Source organism: Cibotium barometz, chromosome 45 (assembly GCF_041138505.1).
Source record: "Cibotium barometz isolate CiBa-2024 chromosome 45, ASM4113850v1, whole genome shotgun sequence".
Lineage (NCBI taxonomy): Eukaryota > Viridiplantae > Streptophyta > Polypodiopsida > Cyatheales > Cibotiaceae > Cibotium > Cibotium barometz.
Genome location: NC_141090.1, coordinates 34289380 through 34302901, shown reverse-complemented (window position 1 = coordinate 34302901; position 13522 = coordinate 34289380).

Sequence of the window (13522 nt, the reverse complement as noted above, 5' to 3'; positions counted from 1 at the left end):
ATGTATATGCCCACAAGTAAACGTGGTATGCCAATGTATATGCCTGCAAGTAGACGTGGTAACAGATCTTCGATAGTACAAAGGCTAATGTTTTGCCACCACCACCACACCTAAGGTTGATGTGACGAGGGGAAAATGAAAAAGATATACCCTCACTTACACACCCAGTAGACTGCCCTCTAAGTACAAGGTTAATACGTTCCCAACCCACTCCTAACTCACCTAACACCACCAGCTAAGGATGATGATGAGGGTCGGCATTGTCACTAACAAGCAACATGCTAACATTTCTTCTCCTCCTCCACGTTTGAATTTTCCTACCAACCCTCTTGATGTGGAGGTGTTATCAGCATCCCAGGAGCTAGTGTAGATTGTTCCCAATGTGGTGATTCCTTTATAAAGAGTTCAACAGCAAGCTCCTCAAGAAATGGCCAAGATGCAAGCCACCTTGTTAAGAGAATAGATTATGAAGAGATTAAAAATTGGTAATCCTTTATTAAAACTAAAACTCATGTGCAAAGCATTTTTGGAGAGCATTGTTGGGGATCACTCCATTCAACCTAGCATAGTAAGAAGATCATTAAAATTGGTTTTATAAAACCAAAACTGATGTGCAAATCATTGTTGGAGATCATTCCATTCAACCCGCGAACAACAAGGATATGCCCTGAGGCCTATACAGTAAATCTACAAAACCAACCATGGATGTGGCTAAGTATTCAATGTTAGCAAACCCTCAATCACATGAATTATAGGAATACACTTGATCACCTACATTATAGTGTGCACAACTATGAAAGATGGACACAGGAGAATCATGTTCATACTTGAGGAAGGTATGTAAGTATAGCTTATGATGGTGTGGATTTGCCACCAATTGATAAATTTAGCATACAACATGCATGATGAATAGAGTTCTTATGTATTTAAAAATATGCTAGAATCTATTTACACGATATTCTAGTCTTGAAGGTAATCCCAACATATATGTCAATGAAGAGATGATTCACCGCACTAGAGTTTCAAGGTGAGTAGGTATAGAATTCACATATTTGAAATAACTTTCCGTTTTATCAGAGATAGTTGCTACGAACCATTTCTACACTCTCACGCCTTAAGGATTCACATCCAAAAAAAAAAATCCCGCCACCATGAACCGTTTCTACACTCACGCCTTAAGGGTTCACGTTCACATCCCCCAAAAAAAAAAAATCTCGCATGAGCCACCTGGCTCACGCCATGAACCATCTTGACACTCTCATGCCTTAAGGGTTCATGTCAAAAAAAAATCCCCGTGAGCCACGTGGCTCATGCCATGTCCATGGCATAAGTGCATGACCTCACAGTGTAGTACTACCAATTCACCCATTTCATGAAACATTCTCGCACCAGTATCAGCAAACATGTGTATAACTAAGCTTTTAGTTTTAAGTTAGGATTCCATTGTTTTTCCTTTGTCTTGGGTCCCAACACCACATTTAGGAACATCTATTGATGCTACAACCAATGGTTACTCGAGATTAGTGGCACTTCTCAAATATTTATTGCTTCTACTCACAATTGCTATGTATTAGCAGTAGTCATAATTGCTACTCAAAATATTTATTGATTCTACTCACAATTACATGTACTCATAATTTCTCTAATGTGGTATTCATGATTTCTTTGATGTAGGTACATTTAGGGGACTTACTTGCACTAGTTATAGATTACATCCACAGAGAGAGAGAGAGAGAGAGAGAGAGAGAGAGAGAGAGAGAGAGAGAGAGAGAGAGAGAGAGAGAGAGAGAGATCTTGTGAGTAGTCATGTAAGCCCAGCCATTAGTCTTCTCCGCTAAACCACCATTACACTAGGGGTACTAGGGAGTTGACATAACATGATTTATTTTGTATTTAATATTTAGTTAGTTCATTCTTAAAAGATCTTCCTTCGTTCATTTAAGAATTTCTAATGGACACCTAAAATAAGCACATATGCACTCTACAAGAAATAATAACAATGCCCTATTGTTGACCTTATTGTTGACTATACCCTTTAGTCCAACTGGTTGCATAATTTGTAACCACGATAATTAATACTTCCTTTGTGAATAACAAGGGAGTGGATACATAACTCTAATCCCAACCTTTTAAATGGACCATATGGAATAGGATTCAAGGACCCACAAACCAACATGCCATATGCCTAGCAAATTTAACAACTTTGGCACCACTCATAAACGTCTTTGTGAAGGAAAGGCTAATACTTCCTTTGTGAATAACAAGGGAGTGGATACATAAACTCTAATCCCAACCTTTTAAATGGACCATATGGAATAGGTTTAAGGACCCACAAACCAACATGCCATATGCCTAGCAAATTTAACAAATTTGGCACCACTCATAAACGTCTTTGTGAAGGCAAGGCTAATAATACCTTATGTTAAGAATCTTAGCAATTGTGCTAGTTGAGGTAAAGTGACCTAAGCATTCATGACACATTTTCATAATCTTCTTAGATTCCTCAATACTCACCACTCTCCTAAGAACCTTGTCCTTACCTTGCATATAGAGAATGTCGCCCAAATTGATATAAGGATGAGCTCTCCTTGCAAGCCTTTATTTTTGTTGAGCATTCACTCCATGGGGGAAAAGCATCCTTCATCCAAGTAATGTTACACATCTTGGAGTTCTAACCATCCTATATCTATCAAGGCAAGAGAAGCCAATTTAAAAGAAGGCAAAGTTAGAGTAGTTATGACCATCCCATGTCTATCAAGGCAAGAGTATCCACATTGAAAGAAGACAAAGTTAGAGTAGTTATGACCATCCTATGTCTATCAAGGCAAGAGTAGCCACTTTGAAACAAGACGAAGTTAGAGTGCTAAAACTTGTCATCAAAATGGTGATGGTGATGGTGATGGTGATGGTGTCTACCAGGGCCACTTTCAAAGGTCTTTCAAGGAGGTGTGCAATGCAAGAGGTCAATAATTGCAGTTCATGAATCTCTAATGTGTGGCCTATTGTTGACCCCAATGTAAAGAACCTAAGTTAACAAGTCCTAAGTTTGAGCTTATATATGTAGAGAAGATCAAGTTACAATATGAACCTTCTTTTTCTTCTCTTTGATAAGTTCTTTAGTAATCTTTAAGGTGTTTTAGTTTTTATCAACTGTAGAATGAGCTTGAATCCTAAGGCCTTGGCTTCCTTGGTAAACATGGAGATATCAACCTAATATTTGGACCTTAAATGGATGAATTATGGAGGTCTCTTCATTAATTTTAAGTGCTCTATCAAATTGCAATTCTAACCTAGAAATCATTAGTAAGAATTGAATACCATAATATTAACATTTTATTTGAATTAAATGTGTATTTGATAGTAGTTTGATAATGTATTACATCCATGGTGTTCCCTCATTATAGTAGCAAGATTAGGTGATATATTGATGTTCTTAGAAGTGGCATGTATCGATTGTGTATTTATGCATTGATGATATAATGTATCGTTGCCTTTCCTCTTGCATGTTTCATTATCATAGATTCGGTGAATTATATGCTTGATCACTAAAATAAAATTGGTGATATAATCTATCGTTGCCTTTCCTCTTGCATGTTTCATTATCATAGATTCGGTGAATTATATGCTTGATCACTAAAATAAAGTTCCCATATGTACATAATTTTGATGAAAATGCCATGGACATAATTTCGATGCAAATGTCATGGGTCCTGCCCCTAGACTTATCATATACGATCACAAACACTTGATAATTGACTCTTTAAAATTCCATTTTCTTAAAAGCCATGTGGGTGTGTGTGTTTAGCCCATGTAAACTCCCTAAGTTAGATACTATAAATTTTATTATCCACTCACATATGAACTTTTTGAAAAAGCAACCAATAGCATCGTGAAACACCAACCATGCTTCAATTTATCTTGAAACTCTCTCATACTATACTTGTAAGCTCTTGAGGCGATACAAAAGAATATATATATATATAGAGAGAAAGAGAGAGAGAAAAGAGAGAAGAGAAGAAAACTTTTTAATGTCGTAGGAAACTATCCCAAGAGACCAAATTGATCTATCCGACAAGAATTGAACTCAAGACCTTTGATTCAAGAGGGAAATGAGCTAACCAATGAGATAATATATATATATATATATATATAGAGAGAGAGAGAGAGAGAGAGAGAGAGAGAGAGAGAGAAGGGGGGGACATATATAGAGAAGGGTAGCCAGGGTAGGTGTACCGTGTGGCATCCCTTCTTCCAGAGAGGGTAAAATCACCTTGGAAGGCGGCATTGCAGGTCACGGTCCTTTGCTCTTGTCTCTACGTACAGCATGAGTGAGAATGGGGACACGTAGCAGCGTCGGAAAGGATACTCCACTGTAACTCCAGTGTGTGATGTCTCAAGTGTGAACACGCTGACGAGTTTGATAGAGCCGCCGTTGAACTACAAAGGCTTTTTCCTTTCCTTTTGAACTTGTCAAAGTCCTCCACTGGAATTGTCGGTGAAAGTAGCCTCATACTTTTTTTCCTTTTATAAATTTAAAAGCCCGGTTCTAACACGGCCTTAGAATGCCCCCCATAGACTTTGACATAAACTCCAATAAATAAGAACCAGGAATCCAAGGTCCCCCTTGACCCTGGCTCAAAAAACAAAACAAAAAAATAGGAACGCAGGTGCCCTTAACCCAGGCTCGAAAAACAAAAGAAAAAATAGGAATGGAGGTGCCCTTGACCCCTGGCTCTAAAAACAAAACAAAAAATTTTGGAACTAAGGTTGACGTGAGTCACAGAAAAGATTAAATTTCACCCCACATCAACCAAGTCCAACTTCCTATTGTTGGCATTACTAGAAAAACTCAAAGCTTTATCAGCCTTTGAGAATTGAGAATATAATTATACCTTGAAATTTGGCTTCAATAATTCTCCAAACTAGAAAAACTCAAAGCTTTATCAGCCTTTGAGAATTGAGAATATAATTATACCTTGAAATTTGGCTTCAATAATTCTCCAAACGGATACGGTTTTTTCCATAGCATAATTGCAAATTTGTCATATAAGCTCATCAATAGTGTGAAAGCATGAACCTATCTATACTGAAATTTGAAGCTAAAGGTGTGAGAACATGGATAATTGGCTTTCCTCACTGAAGAAAAAGCTATATTTTCAAGCTTATTGGTACACACAATACATCAAAAAAGTGCCTTTCTTTTTCCAACTTGATATGTAGATCATGTATCAATCGACATCATCATGGCCTGCAAGGGATGTGATCCTCAAATGTCGTCTAGCTAGAAATTTTAGATCGTGTCTTCCTATTGTTACATGACACTCTTTACAACCCAATTGCATAGAGATGTGCATCATCAAAAGTTCTCCTCTATAACCATTAAATGTTAAACTTCTATTGTGGAGTTGGCTAAAGTTGCTTTGTAAGTTTAGCTTGGTTTGCTATATGGAGCCCCCTTTATAACAAGTGCATTCAAGAGGTATTACAAAAGCATTTTTAAATTAATTTTAAGCTTTTTGAAGACACTAATTCTTAGATTTTGAGGTTAATAGAAGTGCTATTCTATATTCAACTCTACCATTTTTACTTATAAAAATTTCTATGTACATATACTTTTTATAATTCTATAGAAAGTCTCAAGCTAGCATACATGCCCCCTTGAGAATTTAATAGAGGTGGTTTACATCATGCATGCTCTAATGTATCAATGTTACATGCATGTAACTATTCTAGTTATGCACAAACTAAGATAGGGAGGGGAGGAGGGAGCTAGGAACCCTCTAACTAGTGTATACAACTAGACTTTAGGTCAAACTTAAATACATAAATGAAATTTCCATTGTCACATATCTAAAATGAATATGCATTTGTGTGTGTGTGTGTGGGGGAGAGAGAGAGAGAGAGAGAGAGAGAGAGAGAGAGGGAGAAGTGTGAATATAAATTTTTGTGTGTGTGTGTGTGTGTGAGAGAGAGAGAGAGAGAGAGTGTGTGTGTGTGTGTTCAGAGAGTTAGAGAGTTTAGATATATGCATGTACATATGTAATGATTGGTAAAACTTAGATTTTGGATCAAATTTAAATAAGTAACATTTTAGTTTTCAAATATAAATTTACAATATAAAAAATAAGGGTAAATGGTTGTGAGCTCTCTCTCTTTCTCCTCATATGCACACACACATATGCATGCATGTGCATGACTGAGGCCATGGAAAAGGGGAGCACGATGGGGAAGTGGTGAAAAGGGCACTAACACACGAACAACTGATGGGATAATGTTGTGAAAGGCAGAGCGCTAATTGTCTAAGACAATGTCAGAGTCAAACAGCCAAAGGTCTTCTAGCAAAAGCAAGGCAAGATGGGTGAGAAAGGTCTAACTATGAGGCGTGGGATTTTTGGGATTTCTATCCGGCCTCACATGGTGCTCTCGAGGTATGCTTGACCGCACCGAAAATCATGCATCTATATGGGGAGGAAGTGTAAGGAGCGGCGAAACATGGACCCATATCTAGGCACACTAGAATGCACTCACGCACCGGGTAGGCACATTAGGCCTCCTGGGTTGCCGTGGGGGTTACTACGTGCCATGTGCCTCGGGGGATGCCCTCCCCACCTTGATGGTGATCGTGCCGAAGTGGAAATGGAACGGACGGAAGGAAAAACGGTGGTAACAGCGAAGCCGCCCGGATGGCGGAGCCGTGCCGAGCTGACGGCGGGCCGATAAGGCCGGGCCGGTTGGATCGTGGATTCGAGATGGATGGATGGACCCGAGACCACAAGGCCATGGAGCGGGGCCGGGGATACATGAGACGGGTGACCCGACAAGGTTATATCGCGCTATGACGCGCTCAACGGCCGATGGAGCTGAGCTATATCATATATTGGCATGATGGGACGCATTGTGGCCCGATGTCCGGGACCTTGATTCTAGGACCTGTGACACTTGGTATCAGAGCAGAGATCATTGGGAAGCCCACATGGGGGCATGTGATGCTATGCCGGAAGAAATCATAAAAACGGCAAAAATGGCAATTTGAGCAAGACTATATGACGGCCACAGAGCCGACGGCACAAAAGTAGCCGACAACAGAAAAACTCATTTTTGAGCATCAAGATGATGGAATTTGCCCATGATTACATATACCTATCACGAGCGTGCGGATGCGAGGTATAGGATGGCATGAGACGGGTGACCCGACAAGGTTCTATCGCGCTATGACGCGCTCAACGGTCGATGGAGCCGAGCTATATCATATATTGGCATGATGGGACGCATTGCGGCGATGTCCGGGACCCTGATTCTAGGACCTGTGACACTTGGTATCAGAGCAGAGATCATTGGGAAGCCCACATGGGGGCATGTGATGCTAGGCCAGAAGAAATCATAAAAACGGCAAAAACGGCAATTTGAGCAAGACTATATGACGGCCACAGAGCCGACAGCACAAAAGTAGCCGACAACAGAAAAACTCATTTTTGAGCATCAAGATGATGGAATTTGCCCATGATTACATATACCTATCACGAGCGTGTGGAAGCGAGGTATAGGATGGCATGCTTGGTTCGGGACCGTCGGGGACCCAGGCTGCAAATATGGAAGCTTCAATAACAAGGCAGCTCTGGACGGAGGCCCAGACGATGGAATTTGAAGACATGTTATATATGAAAAGTGATCAGTTTTCCGAGTAGAATGCACATATGCAGTCTGTTTTGTGAAAATCCATAGTTGACCAGTGAGCTATTTGGCATGTGGAATGATTGGTATGGATACAAGGGGGGAAGGTATCAAGGTGCAAGTCCAACTGAGTTGTTGGCAAGGGCCAATTTCTAATAGAGGCCCATATCATTCATATGAAGAGAAGCAGAGATATATGAAACTCGGTCCTGGTGGGGCTGATAGTACTTCGAATCAGAAGAACAGCGGGCTTAGGACCTCACATGAGATAAACACCATGGAAGGTGAAGCTGTGAAGAAAACAGCAAAGGTAGGCAATCCAGATATAGTGGCACATTTTGGACCAGCAACACCCGACTTCGTGGTTGCGGGCTGGAAACGCCACATCAAGATCATTTGTGAGTGAAAACAAGACAATCATGTAGAATTAGCCGAACGGTGTGATCCGGGAGGCACATCATTTGAATATACATATTGATATGAACTAATGGGTATGTGGAATTTTAAAATGCATGAACATATGGGAATTGAGCAAAATTAGCATGTGGAATAGACGGCAATACAGGTGCCAAGAAGAAACGGTGTGGGAAGCCGAATCAACTTGAATCAGGTCATTGGCCGAAATGCAGAGCTGTGAAGCTACAAGGATGCAGATGTATTGGGTTGAAAGTGACATGATGCAAGACCGAAGAAGCCTTGGAGGAGAAGGCTTGTAGTTGTGAAGCCGGAGACTAGCATGAGGCAAGTACGAAGAACCCTTGGTGGAGAAGGTTTGTTCTTGTGCAGACGCATGGATGAAGTTTGCATGTGATTGTTGACACCAGCAGCAGCGGACTGTAGCGTGAGAGGCGCAAGGTACTGCTCCTGGTAAAAATGGCATGTGAATTGAACCTACAGGGTCGATCTAAGATGGAATCATGAAGCATATGCATATAGATATCAATGAAGCAACAAAGGAACCCTCGGCTGTATGTGAAAAGCCGCTCTGCACAAGATCTCACACTTATCCTCCATGAAGGCTCACCGACTGTGGTAGTTGGCACTCTTTGCTCTACTTCAACTAAAAAAAGGCCAACATTTGGGTGAGTTGTACAAAATTACTTAGCCTGTGTGGTGTATCTTAGGTTTTTTAGCAATGTGAATTGTGCTTGCTAGCTCATCCTCTTAGGTACCTATGTCTATTACATGGACTTATTGCACTTGCTTAGCTACATAAACAACTGATAGCGGTTTCTTATTTCATGGGATAAGGATTTTTTGAATCCCATTTGGAAAGAGTATTTGGTACTAACACTCTATTATTCTATGGCATGGCCATCTTGCTGCAACCTGCCTCTCATAGACTATGATAAGAGATTACAAACTTGCTTTTCTAAATATTGTGACTGAATTAATAATGAATATACATGTCATGCAAAGCATATTTTACATCTGCTATTGATGACTTGACTTTAGGAAACTATGTAGACAAGGACACTACTACTTGATTAGGTTTGTAACTCATAGGTCAGCATAACAAACCATCAAACCTATCTTGTTTTCATAACCAGGGATCTGATTGATGAATACAATAGCCTTGGTTTTGTTCTATAGCTGGTTTGCTGAACATGCTAAAGATAGATTATATATTGGGCGAGCTTGCATATACCCGCTGTTGGAATCATCCTTTTGGGATGCTTGGACTAACTGAGTGGTCTTTCTGTTTTGAAGTTTGGACTTGATGCCTTGTATTTGGAAGCTTCACACCATATGGCATTTGTGAGTATTATGATCTCAACATAGGTTTTTTCCTATGACTAATTATGGCAGGCTATTGACATACCCAACTTGGCTCCTAACTCTTTTTAGGTGTGGCATCCATACATAGAGATCGGATGATAAAAAACCACCAAATTTGCTAACTGGCTAATTTCTGCTAAGGTTTTGTGATTGTTGTCTTGCTTGTCAACATATTGGGCAATGGATTAATGGTTGTAAATAAGCACTATAAATAAATCAACATTTGATATTCTACACCTATTACTGATTAGACATGAGGGAACAATAAAACTATGGTCGCTACTGCACTTGTTAGACATGTTGAACAGTGCTAATCGCAAGCTATGAATTAAGCTGGCTTCTATCTCTTTTGGAGATCTGCATGTTATAAGGCTTTGATTATAAAACAGCACACTGATAGCTGGCTTGGATGGACTAATTTTTTTGGGTACTATCTAATTCCAGGCTGAGCTGAGTTAATATTATGCTACCCATAAGGCATTCCCTATGGTTGTTGTTTATTAATATCTATCTCTAATAATAGAGAATCTGAATGCTGTATTGCATATATTGGACTTCCGAGTGAGGGTGCTGCTCTACCTCCACTTGTTACAATTTTTTGACTAAACTTAGCAGCTCTATTGATTTCAATTCCTAGTACTTGGATAATTCTCTCTACTTGCTGAACCAATTTATGAGATGTTCGAGGGTTTATATATTTGCTTTCATTGACTTGGTGTCTATGCTGGCTCGAGAATATATTAGTGAGTCCTTTTGGCCAGATGATCAGGAGGTGCCATTAATATGCATATTAGACTTGGTCCATACTTGCTAGGTCTATTGCTAATGTCCATTATGGTATTGAATTGGCATCTATCTATTTGGAATGTCTACACTCCTTTATAAGGAGTTGATTACAGGTCACTTGATCCTCTGAGTGCTTTGTTGCCTGCTAATCATCTACCTACTAATGGTGGCATCTACTAGAATGGTTCCCCCCCTTTTTTTGACTTTTTTAACCTAAAATCTTGGCTCTAATTCTATGGCCTAGTGTATGGATTCACTCAATCTGCCTTTTACTTTTAATAATGATGTTTTTGCTAGCTAAAAACTAATGGAGTGAACCTCTTTTGACTGACTAGCAACTAATGATACAGATCAACGTGCTCTATTAGCCATGACATAAACATGCAGGGTCTATTAGTCTATCCACCGTGGGACTATTCTATCATCTACTTGTTTTTACATTCTTTGATTAGAGGATGTTTACATGGTACATGGTTGGTTGAAATTTATGGTGCATGATCACTACCTATATATTGGCTATGTTATCATTACTGGCTATGAACAAAAAATTGGGTATCAACTTGGAATTTGATAGCTAAACATAGGGATTGACTACTAAAATTTAACCTTAAAACTGGGAATGGATTAATTGATCCACCTACAACTTAAATCTGGGGTTCTTTGATGAGTGACATCTATAACATGTGGTAGGTTTTAGGACACCTGTAATACACGTGCAGGTTGTTTGTCTATTTGAATGGATGCAGGTAACATGATCTACCATCTCAAATGTCTTGCAGATTAAGCTTTACAACACATACTTCACTGTTTGAGACATTGTCTCTTTTATTTATGACATGATTATTGTAAACAATATTATTGTTTTGTAATCATGTTAAACACCATTTATCAAGACCATTTGGGTTCCCAAACTTTTTTTTTGGCTGTGGATATGTTATTAAATGTAGATCACACACACACACAGTGTGTAACCTACTTATAAACACAAGAACATATATATGCAGACACACATATATAGTTAATTAATTAAATTTAACTAATTAATTTTATATCCTCTCTCTCTCTCTCTCTCTCTCTCTCTCTCTCTCTCTCTCTCTCTCTCTCTCTTACACACACACACACACACACACAAATAATATTTACATACATTACATATGTATATGTGTATACAATGAGTGAGCATATTTAAAGAGAGAAGGAGGTGAGTTGCTCACCACCATAGCTAAATATCTTGGAAGAAAGTGTTTTATCTAGCATAATGGTGTGGTCCCTAAGAAGGTCTATTGGCAATTTTCCCTAATGAGCTTACATGCTTGATGGTCTCATGCTCTTATTCATCCATTGGCACTAGGTGACCCTAAGGGGGCCATGAGGCTAAACATAATAAGCAGATCACACATCTTGAAGATCTATGGACCCTTAGTAGGATAAAGGAGTAATAGATAAAGTCATGTACAATGTGGCTAATGGGGTTGGTCAACGGTGCTAGAAAGAGCTCAAGAGCTTTTGGTCAACACTACTATTGCTTGGCATAAGGATTGACAATGAGCAAGTGGGACGACTCACACGCCAAATCTTAGTCAAACAACTTTTGCTTGAAATTGGTTAAAAAGGGGGAGGGGGAGGGGGGAGATAATGGGCCTTATTTGACCAAGATTTGGATACTAAGGTGGCAAGATGAGGTGTTGATTAGTAGCAACAGTGGGAAAGTAGGTTTAGAGGCCTCTCTACCTCATGTGTTTGGATACTAAGGTGGCAAGATGAGGTGTTGATTAGTAGCAACAGTGGGAAAGTAGGTTTAGAGGCCTACCTCATGTGTTTAGAGGTGGCAAGATGAGGTGTTGATTAGTAGCAACAGTGGGAAAGTAGGTGTAGCAACAGTGGGAAAGTAGGTTTAGAGGCCTCTCTACCTCATGTGTTTGGATACTAAGGTGGCAAGATGAGGTGTTGATTAGTAGCAATATTGGGAAAGTAGGTTTAGAGGCCTCTCTACCTCATGTGTTGATTAGTAGCAACAGTGGGAAAGTAGGTTTAGAGGCCTCTCTACCTCATGTGGGAAAGTAGGTTTAGAGGCCTCTCTACCTCATGTGATTAGAGGCAAGATGAGGTGTTGATTAGTAGCAACAGTGGGAAAGTAGGTTTAGAGGCCTCTCTACCTCATGTTGCTACTAATCAACACCTCATCTTGGGCCTCTAAACACATGAGGTAGAGAGGCCTCTAAACACATGAGGTAGAGAGGCCTCTAAACCTACTTTCCCACTGTTGCTACTAATCAACACCTCATCTTGCCTCTAAACACATGAGGTAGAGAGGCCTCTAAACACATGAGGCCTCTCTACCTCATGTGTTTAGAGGCAAGATGAGGTGTTGATTAGTAGCAACAGTGGGAAAGTAGGTTTAGAGGCCTCTCTACCTCATGTGTTTAGAGGCAAGATGAGGTGTTGATTAGTAGCAACAGTGGGAAAGTAGGTTTAGAGGCCTCTCTACCTCATGTGTTTAGAGGCAAGATGAGGTGTTGATTAGTAGCAACAGTGGGAAAGTAGGTAGAGAGGCCTCTCTACCTCATGTGTTTAGAGGCAAGATGAGGTGTTGATTAGTAGCAACAGTGGGAAAGTAGGTAGAGAGGCCTCTCTACCTCATGTGTTTAGAGGCAAGATGAGGTGTTGATTAGTAGCAACAGTGGGAAAGTAGGTTTAGAGGCCTCTCTACCTCATGTGTTGATTAGTAGCAACAGTGGGAAAGTAGGTTTAGAGGCCTCTCTACCTCATGTGTTGATTAGTAGCAAAAGTGGGAAAGTAGGTTTAGAGGCCTCTCTACCTCATGTGTTTAGAGGCAAGATGAGGTGTTGATTAGTAGCAACAGTGGGAAAGTAGGTTTAGAGGCCTCTCTACCTCATGTGTTTAGAGGCAAGATGAGGTGCTGATTGTAGCAACAGTGGGAAAGTAGGTTTAGAGGCCACCTCATGTGTTTAGAGGCAAGATGAGGTGTTGATTAGTAGCAACAGTGGGAAAGTAGGTTTAGAGGCCTCATGTGTTTAGAGGTTTAGAGGCCTCTCTACCTCATGTGTTTAGAGGCAAGATGAGGTGTTGATTAGTAGCAACAGTGGGAAAGTAGGTTTAGAGGCCTCTCTACCTCATGTGTTTAGAGGCAAGATGAGGTGTTGATTAGTAGCAACAGTGGGAAAGTAGGTTTAGCCTCTCTACCTCATGTGTTTAGAGGCAAGATGAGGTGTTGATTAGTAGCAACAGTGGGAAAGTAGGTTTAGAGGCCTCTCTACCTCATGTG